The sequence below is a fragment of the Triticum aestivum genome, chromosome 2B, assembly GCF_018294505.1.
Source record: "Triticum aestivum cultivar Chinese Spring chromosome 2B, IWGSC CS RefSeq v2.1, whole genome shotgun sequence".
NCBI lineage: Eukaryota > Viridiplantae > Streptophyta > Magnoliopsida > Poales > Poaceae > Triticum > Triticum aestivum.
The window spans coordinates 609,902,726-609,921,255 of record NC_057798.1 but is presented as its reverse complement, the minus strand read 5'-3'; positions in this window follow the sequence as shown (position 1 = coordinate 609,921,255).

The following is an 18,530-nucleotide window of genomic DNA, read 5'->3' as shown; positions in this document are numbered from 1 at the left end:
ATATTTTGGGATCTACCCTACTAGAAAGACCTAGAGGTCCACTCTTCGATCGACGTGATGCACGTGACGAAGAACCTTTGGGTGAACCTGCTAGGCTTCTTGGGCGTGTATGGGAAGACAAAAGATACACCTGAGACACGGGAGGACCTGCAACATTTGCACGAAAAAGACGGCATGCCTCCGAAGCAGTATGAAGGTCCTGCCAGCTACGCTCTTACCAAAGAAGAGAAGGAAATATTCTTTGAATGCCTTCTTAGTATGAAGGTCCCGACTGGCTTCTCGTCGAATATAAAGGGAATAATAAATATGGCAGATAAAAAGTTTCAGAACCTAAAATCTCATGACTGCCACGTGATTATGACGCAACTGCTGCCGGTTGCATTGAGGGGTCTTCTACCGGAAAACGTCCGATTAGCCATTGTGAAGCTATGTGCATTCCTCAATGCAATCTCTCATAAGGAGATCGATCCAAAAATCGTACCAAGGCTAAGGAGTGATGTGGCGCAATGTCTTGTCAGTTTCGAGCTACTGTTCCCACCATCCTTCTTAAATATCATGACACACGTCCTAGTTCATCTAGTCAACGAGATTGTCATTCTGGGGCCCATATTTCTACACAATATGTTCCCCTTTGAGAGGTTCATGGGAGTCCTAAAGAATATGTCCGTAACCGCGCTAGGCCAGAAGGAAGCATCTCCATGGGCCATCAAATAGAGGATGTCATCGGGTTTTGTGTTGACTTCATTCCTGGCCTTAAGAAGATAGGTCTCCCTAAATCGCGGTATGAGGGGAGACTGACTGGAAAAGGCACGCTTGGAAGGGACTCAATAATATGCAGGGACGGATATTCTTGGTCTCAAGCACACTGCACAGTTCTACAGAACTCTACCTTGGTGACCCCTTATGTCGATGAACACAAGAACAGTCTGCGCTCCAAACACCCGGAGCAGTGCGACGACTGGATTACATGTGAACACATCAAGACTTTCAGCAGTTGGTTGGAAACATGTCTTAGAGGTGACAAACTATTTGTGATAAGCTGTACTTGTTGTCCAGGGGACCATCTTCGACTGTTACGATTTGGAAAGGATACGAGATAAATGGGAATACATTTTACACGATTGACCAAGATCAAAAGAGCACCAACCAAAACAGCGGTGTCCACTTTGATGCAGCCACCGAGAGGGGAAATGACACATATTATGGTTACATAGTGGACATATGGGAACTTGACTACGGACATGATTTTAAGGTCCCTTTGTTTAAGTGCAAATGGGTCAATCTGTCAGGAGGCGGGGTACAGGTAGACCCACAGTACGGAATGACAACAGTGGATCTAAAAAATCTTGGGTACACTGACGAACCGTTCGTCCTAGCCAATGATGTGGCACAGGTTATCTATGTGAAGGACATGTCTACCAGACCGAGAAAAAGAAAAGATAAGGAAGCGAATACATCATACGATGAGCCAAAGCACCACATAGTTCTTTCAGGAAAAAGGGACATCGTGGGAGTGGAGGGCAAGATAGACATGTCTGAAGATTATGAAAAGTTTCATGAAATTTCTCCCTTCAAAGTCAAGGCTGACCCCAGCATCCTGATAAACGATGAAGATTATCCATGGTTACGGCGCAATAAGCAAATGACACAAGCAAAGAAAAAGTGAAGACTTTCTCCCGCAACTATTATGATGATACCATGCCAACTTTCTAACAGACGAGTATGATACCATTGTCCGTTTTGTACATGCACATGCTATGTGGGTGAAATTATGATACCATGCCAACTTTCAACTTTTTCAGAGTTCATTTGAAATGCTTTAATGTCTTATGGTTCGGCCCTCGTAATACCATTAATCCCGGTTCGCTCCTTGTCAACTATGTTCTCACCAAGAACACTCTCAAGAGGGCAGCCACGTGGGCCATTGGTCCCGGTTCGTCTGGACCTTTTGGTCCCGGTTCCACGCACGAACCGGGCCCAATGCGCTTCGCCCCTGGCCCATGACCATTAGTCCCGGTTTGTGCCACAAACCGATACTAAAGGGTTGGTGATGGGGTTATGTACCTAGGGTAGGGTCATGGACCTGATCCAAGTAACTTACCCCAGGACATCCTTAGAAGAGGTCGCCTTCCAGTCGACCAACGAGGACTCACTCGACTGGCCTGAAGGACTCGACCACGAAGACTCACTCGACCACCAGGAGGTCAAGAGGCACTCTGCACTGCAACGGCCTGTAATCAAGTAGACTTTATGATAGTAAAGGCACTTTATGTGGGGCGTTACCAGTAACGCCCCAGACTTAACTCACCTTAAACCCTCTCCTGCGTGGGCTGGCTGGGGTCCTGGCGCACTCTATATAAGCCACCCCCTCCACAGGCAGAAGGGTTCGGCACCTTGTAACTCATATACTCATAATCCACTCGACCGCCTCCGGGCTCCGAGACGTAGGGCTATTACTTCCTCCGAGAAGGGCCTGAACTCGTACATCCTTTGTGCTTACAACCTCTCCATAGCTAGGACCTTGCCTCTCCATACCTACCCCCCACTCTACTGTCAGGCTTAGAACCAAGACAGTTGGTGCCCACCTTGGGGCAGGTGTTTTAGCGATTTTGTGGAGAAGTTGCGATTCTTCCGAGTACTTTCATCATGGTGTCTGCGGGAGTTTTGGTCGAGGGTCAAGAGATCCGTCTCGGCACTCTCACCTTCATCGCCGACGACTCCGCATGGCTCCAGGAGGCTCCACTCGACGTAGATGCGCTCCCCGTCCGCGGCGCGTCGCATTTTCGCGCATGTGTCCGCGGCGTTCTGCTGCGGCAACCGTCGACCCAGTATCGGTCGGCTCCTCCATCGTCCACCCTCCCGGTCTCCCGCCAGCGCAAGCGCTCGGGCCGGTCGAGGCTTCAGCGATGGGTGAGGCACGCGGTGGCTCGCCAATCAGCCACCACCCAAGTCGCGGCAATCGAGCCCGACGAATATCTCTACGGCTTGTTCGACCTGTCGACTGGCTCCGTAGAGACTGCATCCGAGTGCGGTAGCAGTGATCCAGCGGCGGAAATCTTGATGGTCGACGGGCCCCACAGTCCCCCTGGCTTCGCCCGTGGTGGGGGAGCAGGTGACGGCGGCGACCCTACGCGAGGCTACGAAGAGTACCAACCCGAGCCACTCGACTCTCTGCAAAGAGAGGAACTTCGCCGCAGGAACGAGGATCCCCTGCGTATTCCCATCGCAGGAGAAACCCCCGAGGCTCGTGCCTTGGAGGAGGCGCGTCTGGCCAATTTGGCCGAGCGCACTCGACTGGAGAACCTTCAGCGAGCTCTCGACGAGCGCGCGCGGCAACGAATTCCCGACAACAGTCGACGTCAACTCTTCCCGCAGACTCAGATATATCGAACCCCAATTCAGAATTTAGCAGCTGCGACCCGTATAGCAGAGTCCATCCAGCCTTCGCAGTCGGAAGCTGGCAGAGGTTTGCTGCAGATCAGGGATCTGCTCCGGGCAGCAGGAGATCAGAATTCAGCCGTGTCTCAGTCGCGCAACAGAATTCACAGTCGATCCGTCACTGTGAATACGGTTCAGTCGGCTCATAGCCCCAGATCGCCTCCGCGGCGTGAAGGGCACGAGAATCGACGAGATCAATATGGCGACAGACTCGACCGAGATGATAGGCGTCGAGTGCCCTATTCCCCTCCGAGGGGTGGGTCTTACGCTCCTCGGCAGCCAGATGATAGGCGTCAGTACAGTACAGGGCGTAGGGTTCCAGTCGACCCCAGAGAACCAGGCTTCGACGCGCGATCCATTATCGTGCAAGGGTTGGTTGACCGGAATAGAGCCCATCGAGGTGGACTCGACAGAGATGCACCCACAAGCAGTCGAGTGCATGTTTCTGGTCCTGAATGTTTCAGCAGAGCTATCAGAGCCGCAGTTATCCCTCCCAATTTCAGGTTGGCAACAGGAGTCAGCAAGTTCACTGGTGAGTCTAAGCCTGAAACTTGGCTTGAAGACTACCGAGTGGCAGTTCAGATTGGTGGTGGGAACGACGAGGTGGCCATGAAGCATTTGCCCCTCATGTTGGAAGGTTCTGCCAGGGCATGGTTGACTCAGTTACCTCCTAGCAGCATTTACACTTGGGAAGATCTGTCCCGAGTGTTCGTCAGAACGTTTGAAGGAACTTGCAAGCGACCAGCTGGATTAACAGAGTTGCAAGTCTGCGTGCAGAAGGCCAATGAGACTCTCAGAGAGTATATTCAGAGGTGGATCACTTTGCATCACACTGTGGAGAATGTGTCCGATCATCAGGCAGTCTGCGCCTTCAAAGACGGCGTCAAGAACAGAGAACAGAGTTTGAAGTTTGGTCGAACCGGTGACATGACCTTGAGTCGGATGATGGAGATTGCTACCAAATACGCCAACGACGAAGAAGAAGACCGACTCCGAAGCGGCAAGCACAAGCCGAGTCAGTCGGAAAAAGGAAACACCAGTCGGAAACAGAAGCGGAAGGCTGAACCGGCAGCTCCTGGAGAGGCTCTGGCCGTGACTCAAGGAAAGTTTAAGGGGAAACCAAAAGGATCCTGGAACCCCAAGAAGGTAAAGGATAAAGAAGGGAACGACGTGATGGATATGCCATGTCACATTCACACAAAGAAAGACGAAGAGGGGAATATCATTTACCCGAAGCACACCACTCGCCAATGTCGACTCCTGATCCAGCAGTTTCAGGGAAAACAGTCTAAGGACAAGGAGAAGGAGTCGGACAAGGCCGAAGACAAGGAGGACAGTGAGGGAGGATATCCGCATATCAACTCCGCTCTGATGATCTTTGCAGATGTGGAAAGCAGAAGTCGACTGAAAGTGATTAACCGAGTGGTGAACATGGTTGCCCCCGCAAAAGCAAATTATCTGAAGTGGTCCCAAACACCCATCACATTCGACCAATCTGATCACCCGACTCATATTGCCACCCCTGGGAGGCAAGCTTTGGTGGTCGATCCAGTTGTCGAAGGCACTCGACTGACAAAGGTGCTGATGGATGGTGGAAGTGGGCTGAACTTATTGTATGCAGACACATTGAAAGGTATGGGCATTCTGATGTCCCGACTGAGCACTAGTAACATGAGCTTTCATGGAGTTATACCAGGGAAGAAGGCCGAGTCACTCGGCCAGATAGCTTTGGACGTGGTGTTTGGTGATTCGAAGCATTTTCGCAAAGAAAAGTTGACGTTTGAGGTCATGGATTTTCAGAGTGCATATCATGCCATTTTGGGGAGACCAGCTTACGCACGGTTCATGGCTCGACCATGTTACGTGTACCTCAAATTGAAGATGCCCGGCCCCAAAGGAGTGATCACTGTCACCGGTGATCGGAAAAAGGCAGAAGAGTGCTTTCAGAAGGGCTCCAAGATCGCCGATTCCCAGGTGACAGCGGTCGAGTTCGAAGAATATAAGCAAAACGCAGATCCGAGTGACTTGCTGCGATCCAAGAAGCCCGCCACAGAGTCTGCATTCCAATCGTCCGGTGAGACGAAGCCTGTTCACATTCACCCGACCGACCCCGAAGCAGCTCCGACCCGCATCTCCACGACACTCGACCCAAAATAGGAAGAAGCGCTCATCCAGTTCCTCCGTGAGAACTGGGACATTTTTGCATGGAAGCCCGCTGACATGCCAGGTGTTCCCAGGGGACTGGCTGAGCATCGCTTAAGAGTCGACTCATCTGCAAAACCAGTCAAAGAGCATCTTCGGCGGTCCGCCGTCCAGAAGAGAAAAGCCATTGGTGAAGAAGTGGCTCGACTGTTGGCGGCAGGATTTATCCGAGAGATATACCACTCCGAGTGGCTCGCTAATGTCGTCATGGTTCCTAAGAAGGACAAGTCGCTCCGAATGTGCATTGATTTCAAGCACATCAACCGGGCCTGCCCGAAAGATCATTTTCCTCTCCCTCGCATAGATCAAATTGTTGACTCGACCGCGGGATGTGAGAGGTTATCTTTTTTAGATGCTTACTCCGGGTACCACCAGATCCGTCTGTACGGGCCCGACGAGGTAAAAACAGCTTTCATCACTCCATTCGGGTGCTTCTGCTATATCACCATGCCATTCGGCCTCAAGAATGCCGGAGCCACATTTATGCGAATGATTCAGAAGTGTCTACTCACTCAAATCAGTCGAAATGTGGAAGCATATATGGATGATATCGTTGTCAAGTCACGAAAAGGTTCCGACCTGCTCGCTGATCTCGCCGAAACATTTGCCAACCTCAGAAGGTATGATATCAAGCTCAATCCATCAAAGTGCACATTTGGAGTTCCTGGTGGCAAGTTACTCGGTTTTCTCGTTTCCGAACGGGGAATCGACGCTAACCCAGAGAAGATTGGCACTATTCTCCGAATGAAACGCCCTGTGCGAGTGCACGATGTCCAGAAGCTTACTGGATGCTTGGCCGCATTAAGTCGATTCATCTCACGACTCGGTGAAAAGGCATTGCCTCTTTACCGACTGATGAAGAAGACAGACAAGTTCGAGTGGACTCCAGAAGCTGATGCAACGTTTGCCGAGCTAAAAGCTCTGCTCTCCACCCAGCCGGTGCTTGCTGCTCCAATCAGCAAAGAGCCTCTGTTGCTCTATATCGCAGCCACATGACAAGTCGTCAGTACTGTGCTAACGGTCGAGCGGGAAGAAGGAAAAGCCCTCAAAGTTCAGCGCCCAGTGTATTATTTGTCTGAAGTCTTGACTCCATCCAAGCAGAGATATCCTCATTATCAGAAGCTTGTATATGGAATATACATGACCACAAAGAAGGTTGCTCATTATTTCTCTGATCATTCCATCACAGTCGTCAGCGACGCTCCACTATCAGAGATTTTGCACAACAGAGATGCAACTGGTCGAGTGGCCAAATGGGCGATTGAACTTCTTCCCCTTGATATCAAGTTTGAGGCAAAGAAAGCCATTAAGTCCCAGGCAATAGCAGATTTCCTCGCCGAGTGGATTGAACAGCAGCAGCCGACTGAAGTTCACTCGGAGCATTGGACCATGTTCTTTGATGGCTCTAAGATGTTGAATGGTTCCGGTGCTGGGGTTGTCCTGGTTTCCCCCAGAGGAGATAAGCTCAGATATGTGCTCCAGATTCACTTTGATTCCTCCAACAATGAGGCAGAATATGAGGCCCTCTTATATGGGTTGCGCATGGCCATTTCACTCGGCGTCCGTCGCCTAATGGTCTATGGCGACTCGGATTTAGTGGTCAATCAGGTGATGAAAGAGTGGGACATGAGAAGCCCAGCCATGACGATACTGCAGTGCAGTGAGGAAGCTGGAAAAGAAGTTCGAGGGGTTGGAGCTCCATCACATACCCCGACTGAAAAATCAAGCAGCTGATGATCTAGCAAAGATAGGTTCCAAGAGAGAAGCCATTCCGAGTGGTGTGTTCTTGGAGCATATACACACTCCGTCAGTCAAAGAAGATCCTTTCACCGAAGAAACTCCACAGCCCAAGAGTGCCACAGATCCGACTGAAGTTGAAGTCCCAGCGGTGGTCGACTTGATCATGGAGATTTTGGTGGTCATTCCCGACTGGACGATTCCGTATGTCGCATATATCCTGAGAAAAGAGCTTCCGGAGGATGAGGAAGAGGCTCGACAGATCGTCCGTCGATCTAAGGCCTTTACCGTTATCAAAGGACAATTATACAAAGAAAGCGCGACTGGAGTTGGTCAGAAGTGCATAACACCAGAAGAAGGTCGACTCATCCTCAATGATATTCACTCGGGGACCTGTGGTCATCATGCGTCCTCTCGGACCATCGTGGCCAAAGCATACCGAGCCGGATTTTACTGGCCAAAGGCGAATGAGATGGCAAAAGAAATAGTGGATAAGTGCGAGGGATGTCAATTCTACTCGAATATGTCACACAAGCCTGCGTCAGCTCTGAAGACCATCCCACTCGTCTGGCCTTTCGCAGTATGGGGATTGGACATGGTCGGTCCTTTGAGAACAGGACGAAGTGGCTTCACGCATGTACTGGTGGCAGTCGACAAGTTCACGAAGTGGATCGAGGCTAAACCAATCAAGAACCTTGACGCCAGTACTGCCGTTAGCTTCATCAGGGAACTAATATTCAGATATGGAGTCCCGCACAGCATCATTACGGATAATGGGTCGAACTTTGACTCGGAGGAATTCAGAGATTTCTGCAATTCCCAAGGCACACGGGTCGACTACGCTTCAGTCGCCCATCCGCAGTCGAATGGACAAGCAGAGCGAGCTAATGGACTGATTCTTAAGGGATTGAAGCCCCGACTGATGCGTCATCTCAAACACGCAACTGGAGCTTGGGTCGACGAACTTCCCTCAGTACTTTGGGGACTGCAGACCACACCTAATCGGTCGACCGGAAGAACTCCATTCTTCTTGGTCTACGGAGCTGAAGCAGTCTTGCCGAGTGATCTTCTCCACAATGCTCCTCGAGTTGAAATCTACAACGAAGCAGAGGCTGAACAAGCGCGGCAAGACGCAGTCGACCTTTTTGTAACGCCCCGAGACCGACGCTCCAGAAGACTTCCGGCTATTCCGAGTTTCGCCGTGTGTTTTATTTGCTTTTGTGCATTTCATCATGTCATCATGTGCATGGTGTGATTTCTCATACATATTATGTTGTTGCATGTTCCATGCATGAATCTCGCATCACCCACCTTCTCCTTCCCTCTACTTCCTTCTTTTGACAAGTGCCATTTTTCCCCTTCTCCTTTAATGTTCACCTTCTCCCAAATAGTCAAACTTATTGCCCTAAACCCCACCGCCAAATTTCACCTCTTTTGGGAATGTTTTGGTTAGGTTTTAAAATGGCTCAAGTTTGAATTTAATTCAAACTTGAATTATTTTTCTTCCTCTAAAAATTGCCAAACCAATTTATTCAAATTCTGCATATTCTCAAGACTCCAGGGATATTTTCTTTTCTGAAATATTCCACCTCTAGCACCTCTTTCTTTTCTCCTAAATTCTGGTTGAAGAATTAAGGAAAAGAAAAGAGAGATGGAGAAGCCAGCCCAACTGGGCCTCCCAGCTACCGCAGCTCGGCCCAGCCACCCGCGCAGCCAGACCGGCCCAAGGCCTAGGCCCAGCAGCGCCCCCCTCTAACCCTAGTTTCCCGATCCCCTCATCTCTCCCTCCCTTCGTCCTCTTCCAGCGCCGCCAGTCACCCATCGTCCGATCCCATCGCCTCTCCTGCTCGATCCCATCTCTCCCCCGCGACCCCGAGCTCCCTGCAGTCCGAGCGCCACGAGGAGGAGCCCCTTGAGCACCGGCCGCCACCGCCAGTCTTCGCCGTGCCCCTGCTGCCTTCCTTCCCCGCGCCTCCTCCTCGCCAACTCCCTGTCGCCGAGCGTCGAGGAGAGGAGCCCCTCGAGCACCGGCCGCGCGCCGCGCGCCCAACCTCCTCTTCGCCCGCCTCCTCGTCTGTCCGTCGCCGCCGCGGCGCGGGCCCTGCCTGACGGATCCCCGAGCAGTCTTCCGGCGCCGCGCCTCCCCGTCACCCGCGTCTCCTCGCGCTGGCCCCGGCCAGCCGGCCACCGGAGCCTCGCCGACGCCCCGTCCTCGCCTCTCCACACGCTCGCCAGGTCCCCGTGCCGAGCTGGCCCTGCAGCCCCGTCCCCGGCCTCCGATGACTCGCCGCGCCCGCCAAGTTCCTGCGTGAGCCTCCTCTGCTCGCTCGCGTGGGCCGCAGCGGCTGCAAGGCCGGTCGTAGCCAGCCAGCCTCGCCTCTGCTCCGAAACCAGGATCGTCAAGGTCATCTTCGAGAATTTTCGCCAAGTACCACGACATTCGGAGCCCCTTGGAAACGTCAAGTTCGACTACAAAACGTCAAACGTGTACCACTACCGCCGCCCGAACTTCTACGAACGGTGTACCACGACGAACATGTACGGCTACATGATGATCCGCCAAGACCCCGAACCACTACCATCGCGAGAACAACTACTTCCACTACCGTCGCCACGTGAACAACTACTTCCTCTACCGACGCCGTGTACAACTACTTCCGACGACGTCCCGTGAACGCCTACTTCCTCTACACCGCTCCGAATGCGAACCGTCTCGTTTGAACGCTTCGAAGGTATAACCCGAAACGACCGCCGTGGACCGAATGCACGTTGTATGAGATGCCCGTGTTTGCACCATGTCCGAATTGTCATTGCAAGTTCCTCCTCGTTTCCATGCCACAATCCCGTGGGAACCCGGTAGCCGGGAGCACCCCACCATCTTGCATGACTCGCTCACGCTCACTTCCTTTTGTACCGGTATCTCCGTGAGCTACCGGAACCGATATGTTGTCGTGGCATCATTTTCGGATATGTTGCCGTGGCACCATTTTTGTTTCGCCGCCGTGGTACCTTTTTCCTTCCGCCATGGCGACAAATGCCTCGTATCATGCTCATGTCAACATTTTCATAATAATTGCATAAAACTTGCATATGTCATCCGCATCATGATAACAACAATTAAAATGTTTAATATTGTGTTTGCATTAAACTGCTAAATGACATGGGGATTCTCCGGAATTGTTGTTTGTTGTTTCCGGCCTCATTTAACCTTGACTAGATAGGTAGTTTTCATTTGCTTCACCCTCTTCCCATGCTTAACAACATTTAATATTGTTGGGTACATAAACGGGATCAAACTAAATAACTTATCGTGGTGTTTCGTCAATATGCAGTTGCATATTGAGCTCCATTTAATTTGTAGGATTGTTTGTGCACTTTGCCATGCCATGCCTCATTAAATCGGACATGCATCATACTTGATTGTGCATCGTGCCTTGACTATGCTTGTGTGTTTACCATGGTTGTTTGCTTCTTTCCGGTTTGCTTCTCTTGTTAGCTTCGGTTTCATTCCGGAGTTGTGAGGATTCGTTCGACTATGTCTGTTTGTCTTCTTCATGGACTCGTTCTTCTTCCTTGCGGGATTTCAGGCAAGATGATAATACCCTCGAAATCACTACTATCTTTGCTATGCTAGTTTGCTCGCTCTTGCTATGCCAATGCGACGATGCCTACCATTTGCTTGTCAGCCTCCCAAATTGCCATGTCAAACCTCTAACCCACCATGTCCTAGCAAACCGTTGTTTGGCTATGTTACCGCTTTGCTCAGCCCCTCTTATAGCGTTGTTAGTTGCAGGTGAAGATTGAAGTTTGTTCCTTGTTGGAACATGGAGATGTTGTTCCTTATTGGAACATGTTTACTTGTTGGGATATCACAATATATCTTATTTAATTAATGCATCTATATACTTGGTAAAGGGTGGAAGGCTCGGCCTTATGCCTGGTGTTTTGTTCCACTCTTGCCGCCCTAGTTTCCGTCATATCGGTGTTATGTTCCCGGATTTTTGCGTCCCTTACGCGGTTGGGCTATTATGGGAACCCCTTGACAGTTCGCCTTAAGTAAAGCTCTTCCAGCAATGCCCAACATTGATTTTACCATTCGCCACCTAGCCTCTTTTTCCCTTGGGTTTCGCGGACTCAAGGGTCATCATTATTTTACCCCCCCCCGGGCCAGTGCTCCTCTGAGTGTTGGTCCGAACTGAGCTACCTGCGGGGCCACCTTGGGGAAACTTGAGGGTTGGTTTTACTCGTAGCTAGTCTCATCTGAGTGTGCCCTGAGAAAGAGATATGTGCAGCTCCTATCGGGATTTGTCGGCACATTCGGGCGGTGTTGCTGGTTTAGTTTTACCCTGTCGAAATGTCTTGTTGTACCGGGATACCGAGTCTGATCGGAGTGTCCCGGGTGGAGGTCTATTCCTTCGTTGACCGTGAGAGCTTGTGATGGGCTAAGTTGGGACACCCCTGCAGGGATTTGAACTTTCGAAAGCCGTGCCCGCGGTTATGGGCAGATGGGAATTTGTTAACGTCCGGTTGTAGAAAACCCGAAGTTGACCTTAATTAAAATACATCAACCGTGTGTGTAACCGTGATGGTCTCTTTCCGGCGGAGTCCGGGAAGTGAACACGGTGTTGGAGTTATGCTTGACGTAGGTTGCTATAGGATCACTTCTTGATCATACATTTATCGACCGTGCTTTGCCTTCTCTTCTCGCTCTCATTTGCGTATGTTAGCCACCATATATGCTAGTCGCTTGCTGCAGCTCCACCTCATTACTCCATCCTTCCTATAAGCTTAAATAGTCTTGATCTCGCGGGTGCGAGATTGCTGAGTCCCTGTGGCTCACAGATACTCCCAAAAACCAGTTTGCAGGTGCCTATGTTGCCGTGCAGATGACGCAACCAAGTCAAGGAGGAGCTCGATGAAGATCTTGCCCTTTGTGTTGTTTCGTTCTAGTTGATCAGTAGTGGAGCCCAGTTGGGGTCGATCGGGGACCTTTGTCGCATTTGGGGTTCTTTTTTTATTTTGGTTCCGTAGTCGGACCTTGATTGTATCTGGATGATGTAATGCTTTATTCATGTAATTGTGTGAAGTGGCGATTGTAAGCCAACTATGTATCTCTTTCCCTTATGTATTACATGGGTTGTGTGAAGATTACCTCACTTGCGACATTGCTTTCAATGCGGTTATGCCTCTAAGTCGTGCTTCGACACGTGGGAGATATAGCCGCATCGAGGGCGTTACAAGTTGGTATCAGAGCCTTCCCCGACCTTAGGAGCCCCCACTGATTGATCGTTTTTAGCGGCCGAGTTGTGTCTAGAAAAATGTTTTGAGTCCTTTAGGAATTATATATCGGAGAGTTTAGGAATTCTTTTTACTCCCCAGTCCCTTCGTCGCTCTGGTGAGGCATCCTGACGTAGAGTTTTGACTCTTCTCTTCTCAAATTTCACTAAAAAAATTTTAGGATCACGCGGGTATCTTGGAATCGTTCCGATGGTATTATGATGAGAACATTGTCTTGGTGCCTCCTGTCAGGGGTTTTGTGGAAGTGTCCCGGGGAGTTGAGCTCTGAGGTGTTGTCGTCATAATTTTATCGTTGCAGTTCTGGAATACCTGAGTTTAGTACGCCGACATCGAAAATCTCTTTTATGCAGTTCGTTGGTGAGATAACCCCGATAACCCAGTACTGAGGTGAGTACGGGAGTATTGCCATAACTTGTATAACGGATGCTTTTCGAACGTTGAGGTAGATGGTTTCCGAAGTTTTCTTGGTTATGTGTTGAAGGATGGATACAGCTGGATGTAGGATTTGCTAGTTTGGGTGAGATATTATGCTTCCCCTGTATCCCCAACACCTGATTGCATAACCGGAGAATTTCGGGAGTTTCATAGGTGGGAATTCAAGTAGCTCTTAGGATATCTTTCCGACAGATGTATGATATGAAATTGGGGTTCGACGTCTAGTGGTCCGCCTATTCACGGTTGGTTTTACAGTGGTCTCGTTGTGTCTTAAAGAGTCCTTGGCTATGCCGACTCGGGGACGCTTCGTATGTCATGTGCACTGCCTTGTACATGATGGTGCTGTACGATCGAGCCCGTGTAGGCCCCACCACAAAAACTTCGGACCAAATCTCTATCATATGTTTGTTCCGGCTTATTCGCAAGCCAATCCTTTGTTTTGTTTTGAGTTGTGGTATTCGAGTTGCTTCGAAGTCAAATGTTGATTCCATACCTTCCCCAAATGGTGTTTTCATACTCCAATGTGAATACCAATCCTTCTCGACAGTCGAGATTGTCATGTCAATCCTTTTCAACCGGCGTCTTTCTCTTCAAGTGGATCCGATCACTTCAACATCAGCAAGATCAAGTATCTCTTCTTCTCAACGGTGTTATTTCTTCCGTCTCCAAGTTGCCTTTGTTTTTTTTCCATCCTCCCTCCCTTTGTTTTTCTCCAAGGATTAAGATTTCTTTACCAAGTATCCTTTTATTTTTGTGAAGTTTCTCCATTCTTTTCCGTCAATGTTCTTACCCGGTGGTTCTCAAGAAGATGTTCTACTAGTTCGTCATTCCTCATTCCTTTCTCTTCTCCGGTGGATTCAAGTCAAGTTTTGTTGATCATACCTTTTTCCTCATTTCAATGTCTTCTCATACCGGTGCACCTCATTATCATTCTACTTCTCGCTATTTGTTATTCCGGAGTGCTCAAGATATCTCGAAGATTCGTGGTTCCACTCTGCATTCGTTCAAGCTCTTTCGAGATTGGTATCTCATTCAAGTCATTTAATTCAACCGGTGCAACATCTCTTTTAAATCTTTTCAACGGTGTTCTTTTGAGTGGGCTCTAACCCTTACCTTACCTGCAAGATTACAACAAGATCAGATTTTGAAGCAAGCAAGGGGAAAAGCAGTCGTCAAGGTCTCACCAAACATACCTTCGGTCTCCTCCTTTGCCTTTGTCAGCTTCTCCTGAACCAGCTTCAAGCTCAGCTCGACTTGAGTATGCTTGTGTTCCAGCTCTGAGTAGCGAGCCACAAGATCACAAGAATTCTGCGAAGAACCAATCGACTAAATGTCAAATATAATTCACTTCCGAGTGAAAAAGGAAAAAACACACGTTTCTAAGACTACAGCCGAATACAAGCATTCGACCGTAGTCTCGGGGACTACACCCAGTGGGTGCACTCAGCGTGCCCCCACTAATCCTGTTGAAGACAAAGTCGACCAGTCGACCTCAAAAAAAAGTGCGAGATGCATTCTCTAAGACTGTGATCAACTGCAAGCAGTCGACCACAGTCTCGGGGACTACACCCAGTGGGTGCACTCAGCGTGCCCCCACCGGTTCGTGAAATCCAGTCGACCAGTCGACTGACAGAAAGATTGACATCATAAAGCCTAAGGCCGACTGCCAGCAGTCGACCTTAGCCTTGGGGACTACACCCAGCGGGTGCACTCAGCGTGCCCCCGCTAACTCGGAGTTTATTCGACACACCCAGTGGGTGACTACTATAAATTCCAGAAAGGAAAAGTTTTTGGTAGCATATCCAACAGAACAAACAGTGGTCGACTGACCTGGACATTGCTTTGGAGGGCAGAACTGGCGTCATAAGCTGCCTGGCTCGCGTCCCGGATGGTCTTCAGCTGCTCCATCATGAGTCCCGCCTGGCGTATCGCCTCCTTCGCTGCGCCAGCTTGGTCCTCTGGGACGTGGTGCGTCGTGAAGAGGGAGGGCTGCTGAGCACTCGTCAGTGGATTTGCGAAAGACACCGTGTGTCGAGTGGTGTTCTCTTCCTCCACAGTCAGAATCTCAGGCGCCGTCACATCCTGAGGCACCTTACTGGCGGACGCTTTCCGACTCCTCCTGCGCTTCAGCGGCTCTTCATCCTCATCATCATCAGGAAGATTGATAACAGTATTGGGTGGAGCTGCGGGGAAGAATCAGGATCAGAGATCGCGAGTCAGTCGACTAAGAACGGCGTTAAGAATACAGTACCTGGGTTCGAAGTCGCTGCGTCCTCCATCTCGTGGTCATCAGCCCGGGCCGAGGTTTCAGAAGTAGCAGCACTGCAACTCCAAAGGATCAGTCGACTAACTTCAGCGTCGACCAGAGACAAAGTTCACGCAAAATGAGAAGATTCAAACAACACGATTACCCTGATATGGTAGGGATGGACACCTTCATCTTCGGCAGGAGCTTGGTCGGCTTCAACGAGGCCGCCCTGGGCTGCTTCGGCGCCTTTTTAGTCGGCACCGAAGAGATGGTCCGGGGGCGCTTGGTCGACTGAGTAGTGGTCGCAACCCCCTTACCACATTCGGTTGAAGGGTCGTGGACAAGCTTCGACCGCCTTTCCGAGCGCGGTGGTACGACCTCCTCCTCCTCTTCCTCCTCGTCTTCAACGTCATCGTCATTGCCGTCGTCATCATCATCGTCGTCGTCATCCCCTGCAACGTCCGAGTCCCATTCCTCCTCGTCCTGGCTCTCGCCCCCACTCGCCTCACCCTCCTCAGTCGGAGTTTGTGCCCCATTGGGCATCGAGTACAGCTCGGTGAGGGCCTAGCAGATATCAAGACAAGGATCAGTCGACCAGTCGGCAGAGTAAACAGAAATGAATGCGACAAGAACGCAGTGGAGTGCAGAGCAAGTGTACCTTGTTTGGATCGCTGTTGTGGTCGAGTGGAGGAATCCTTCTAGCTCCGCGTGGGTTGTCCTTGTTTCCGGTAACGGCTACCATCCATCTTTCCAGAGTGACATCGTCGACTGCTTCCGGATGGACTCGAGTCTCGTCTTCAGTCCCACAGTACAACCACATGCAGTGGCTCCGGAACTGCAGGGGCTGGATACGCCGCCTAAGGAAGACCTCCAAGAGATCCATGCCCGTCACTCCCTCCCGAACCAGCTGCACCACGCGCTCCATCAACATCTTCACGTCCGCTTTCTCCTCCGGAATCAACTTCAAAGAGGAAGGCTTGTTCACTCGGTCCATGGTAAACGGTGGGAGTCCACTCGACTGCCCCGGCGTCGACTGGTCCTGGCAGTAGAACCAGGTCGACTGCCAGCCTCTGACCGACTCGGGAAAGGTCATGGGCGGGAAGGTGCTCTTATTCCTCACTTGGATCCCCAGACCCCCACACATTTGGACAACTCGGGTTCTCTCATCACCTGGGCTCGCCTTCTTCACGGTCTGAGAGCGACACGTGAATATATGTTTGAACAAACCCCAGTGCGGTCGACAGCCCAAGAAACCCTCACACATGGACACAAATGCGGCAAGATAGGCGATAGAGTTTGGGGTAAAGTGGTGGAGCTGCGCTCCGAAGAAATTCAAGAAGCCACGGAAGAAAATACTCGGAGGCAAGGAAAAACCACGATCAACATGTGTGGCCAAGAGCACACACTCACCCTCTTCTGGCTGGGGCTGCCATTCCTTCCCCAGAAGCCTCGCAGCTCCATGAGGGATCAAGCCCTCGTTGGCCATGTCGAGGAGGTCCTTCTCTGTGATGGTCGACTGGATCCAGTCTCCTTGGACCCAGCCCTTCGGCAGGCGAGATCTGGAAGAAGACCCTCCGCGGCTGGTAGATCTCCCCTTCGCCTTCTCCGACGCCGACGCCTTCTTCGCACGCTCCAGCGCCGCCGTCTTCTCCTTGGCCATGGTTGCCGGCGAGGCGCGCGTGGGGGAGATGTGCGGGGGCGAGAGCGAGCGCGCTGAACGGGAACGAAGGGAGCGGAGAGAGAGAGAGAGAATGCTGAGGCACAGTACAGAAATCCTCGCCGGGCGCATTTATAAGGTCCCTTCCGAGTGGCTGACATGTGGGTACGGTCGATCCAATCATATCAGGAACAGTTGCGCAGGCGGGATACGTGGCGAAGAAAGCGGCCCGGAGATCGAGGCGTCTACGCCCCGTCCCCTCCGAACGCCGCGGTCCGCTCCGCTTCGCGTGCGTCCCCAAGTTTCGCATCCCGCTAAGTCCGCGAACGACAGATCGGTCTGTCAGACGTGGGGTTTCCCGCGATCTGTCGCTCGGAGACCGCCGAAGCCCAAAAAATCACTCGACGGAAGAAGAGAATGGATCGAGTCGACCGAAGACAAGTTGCTCACTATCGACGAAGAAATTCTTTGGTCCAGAACAGCGCACAACCAGAGCGCAAAGGTTAATCGGAAACGACATCCACTCCTTCTTCACTCGAAGCCTCAATCCATTCGGGGGCTAATGATGGGGTTATGTACCTAGGGTAGGGTCATGGACCTGATCCAAGTAACTTACCCCAGGACATCCTTAGAAGAGGTCGCCTTCCAGTCGACCAACGAGGACTCACTCGACTGGCCTGAAGGACTCGACCACGAAGACTCACTCGACCACCAGGAGGTCAAGAGGCACTCTGCACTGCAACGGCCAGTAATCAAGTAGACTTTATGATAGTAAAGGCACTTTATGTGGGGCGTTACCAGTAACGCCCCAGACTTAACTCACCTTAAACCCTCTCCTGCGTGGGCTGGCTGGGGTCCTGGCGCACTCTATATAAGCCACCCCCCTCCACAGGCAGAAGGGTTCGGCACCTTGTAACTCATATACTCATAATCCACTCGACCGCCTCCGGGCTCCGAGACGTAGGGCTATTACTTCCTCCGAGAAGGGCTTGAACTCGTACATCCTTTGTGCTTACAACCTCTCCATAGCTAGGACCTTGCCTCTCCATACCTACCCCCACTCTACTGTCAGGCTTAGAACCACGACAGTTGGTCCTCATTGCGCTCAGAGTTTAGTCCCACCTCGCCAACCGAAGGGCGCTCACACCGGTTTATAAGCCCGTCCCTCTCTGCCTAGTTGAGCTCCTCTCAAAGTGAAAATAGATGCCCCTATACAGGGAATTTGACCTAAATTCATAGTGAATTTCTCTGAAATTCATAGAAATTTATTATGAATTTAGGTTGAATTTTCTCTATAGGCGCATCTATGTTCATTTTTTAGTAAAGTTAATCACAAACCTGTGATTCACACAAATTTCAAAGAATTCAAATTTTAAATATTCAAATTTGAAAACTAATGACACTAACAGAAAGTTTATAATTTTGCTACCTAAAAGCAAAAAGAATTGAAATTAAAGCAAACAACAAAAAAAAAATAATGCAGAAAACAAAACAAAAAAATTGGAAACAAAATAA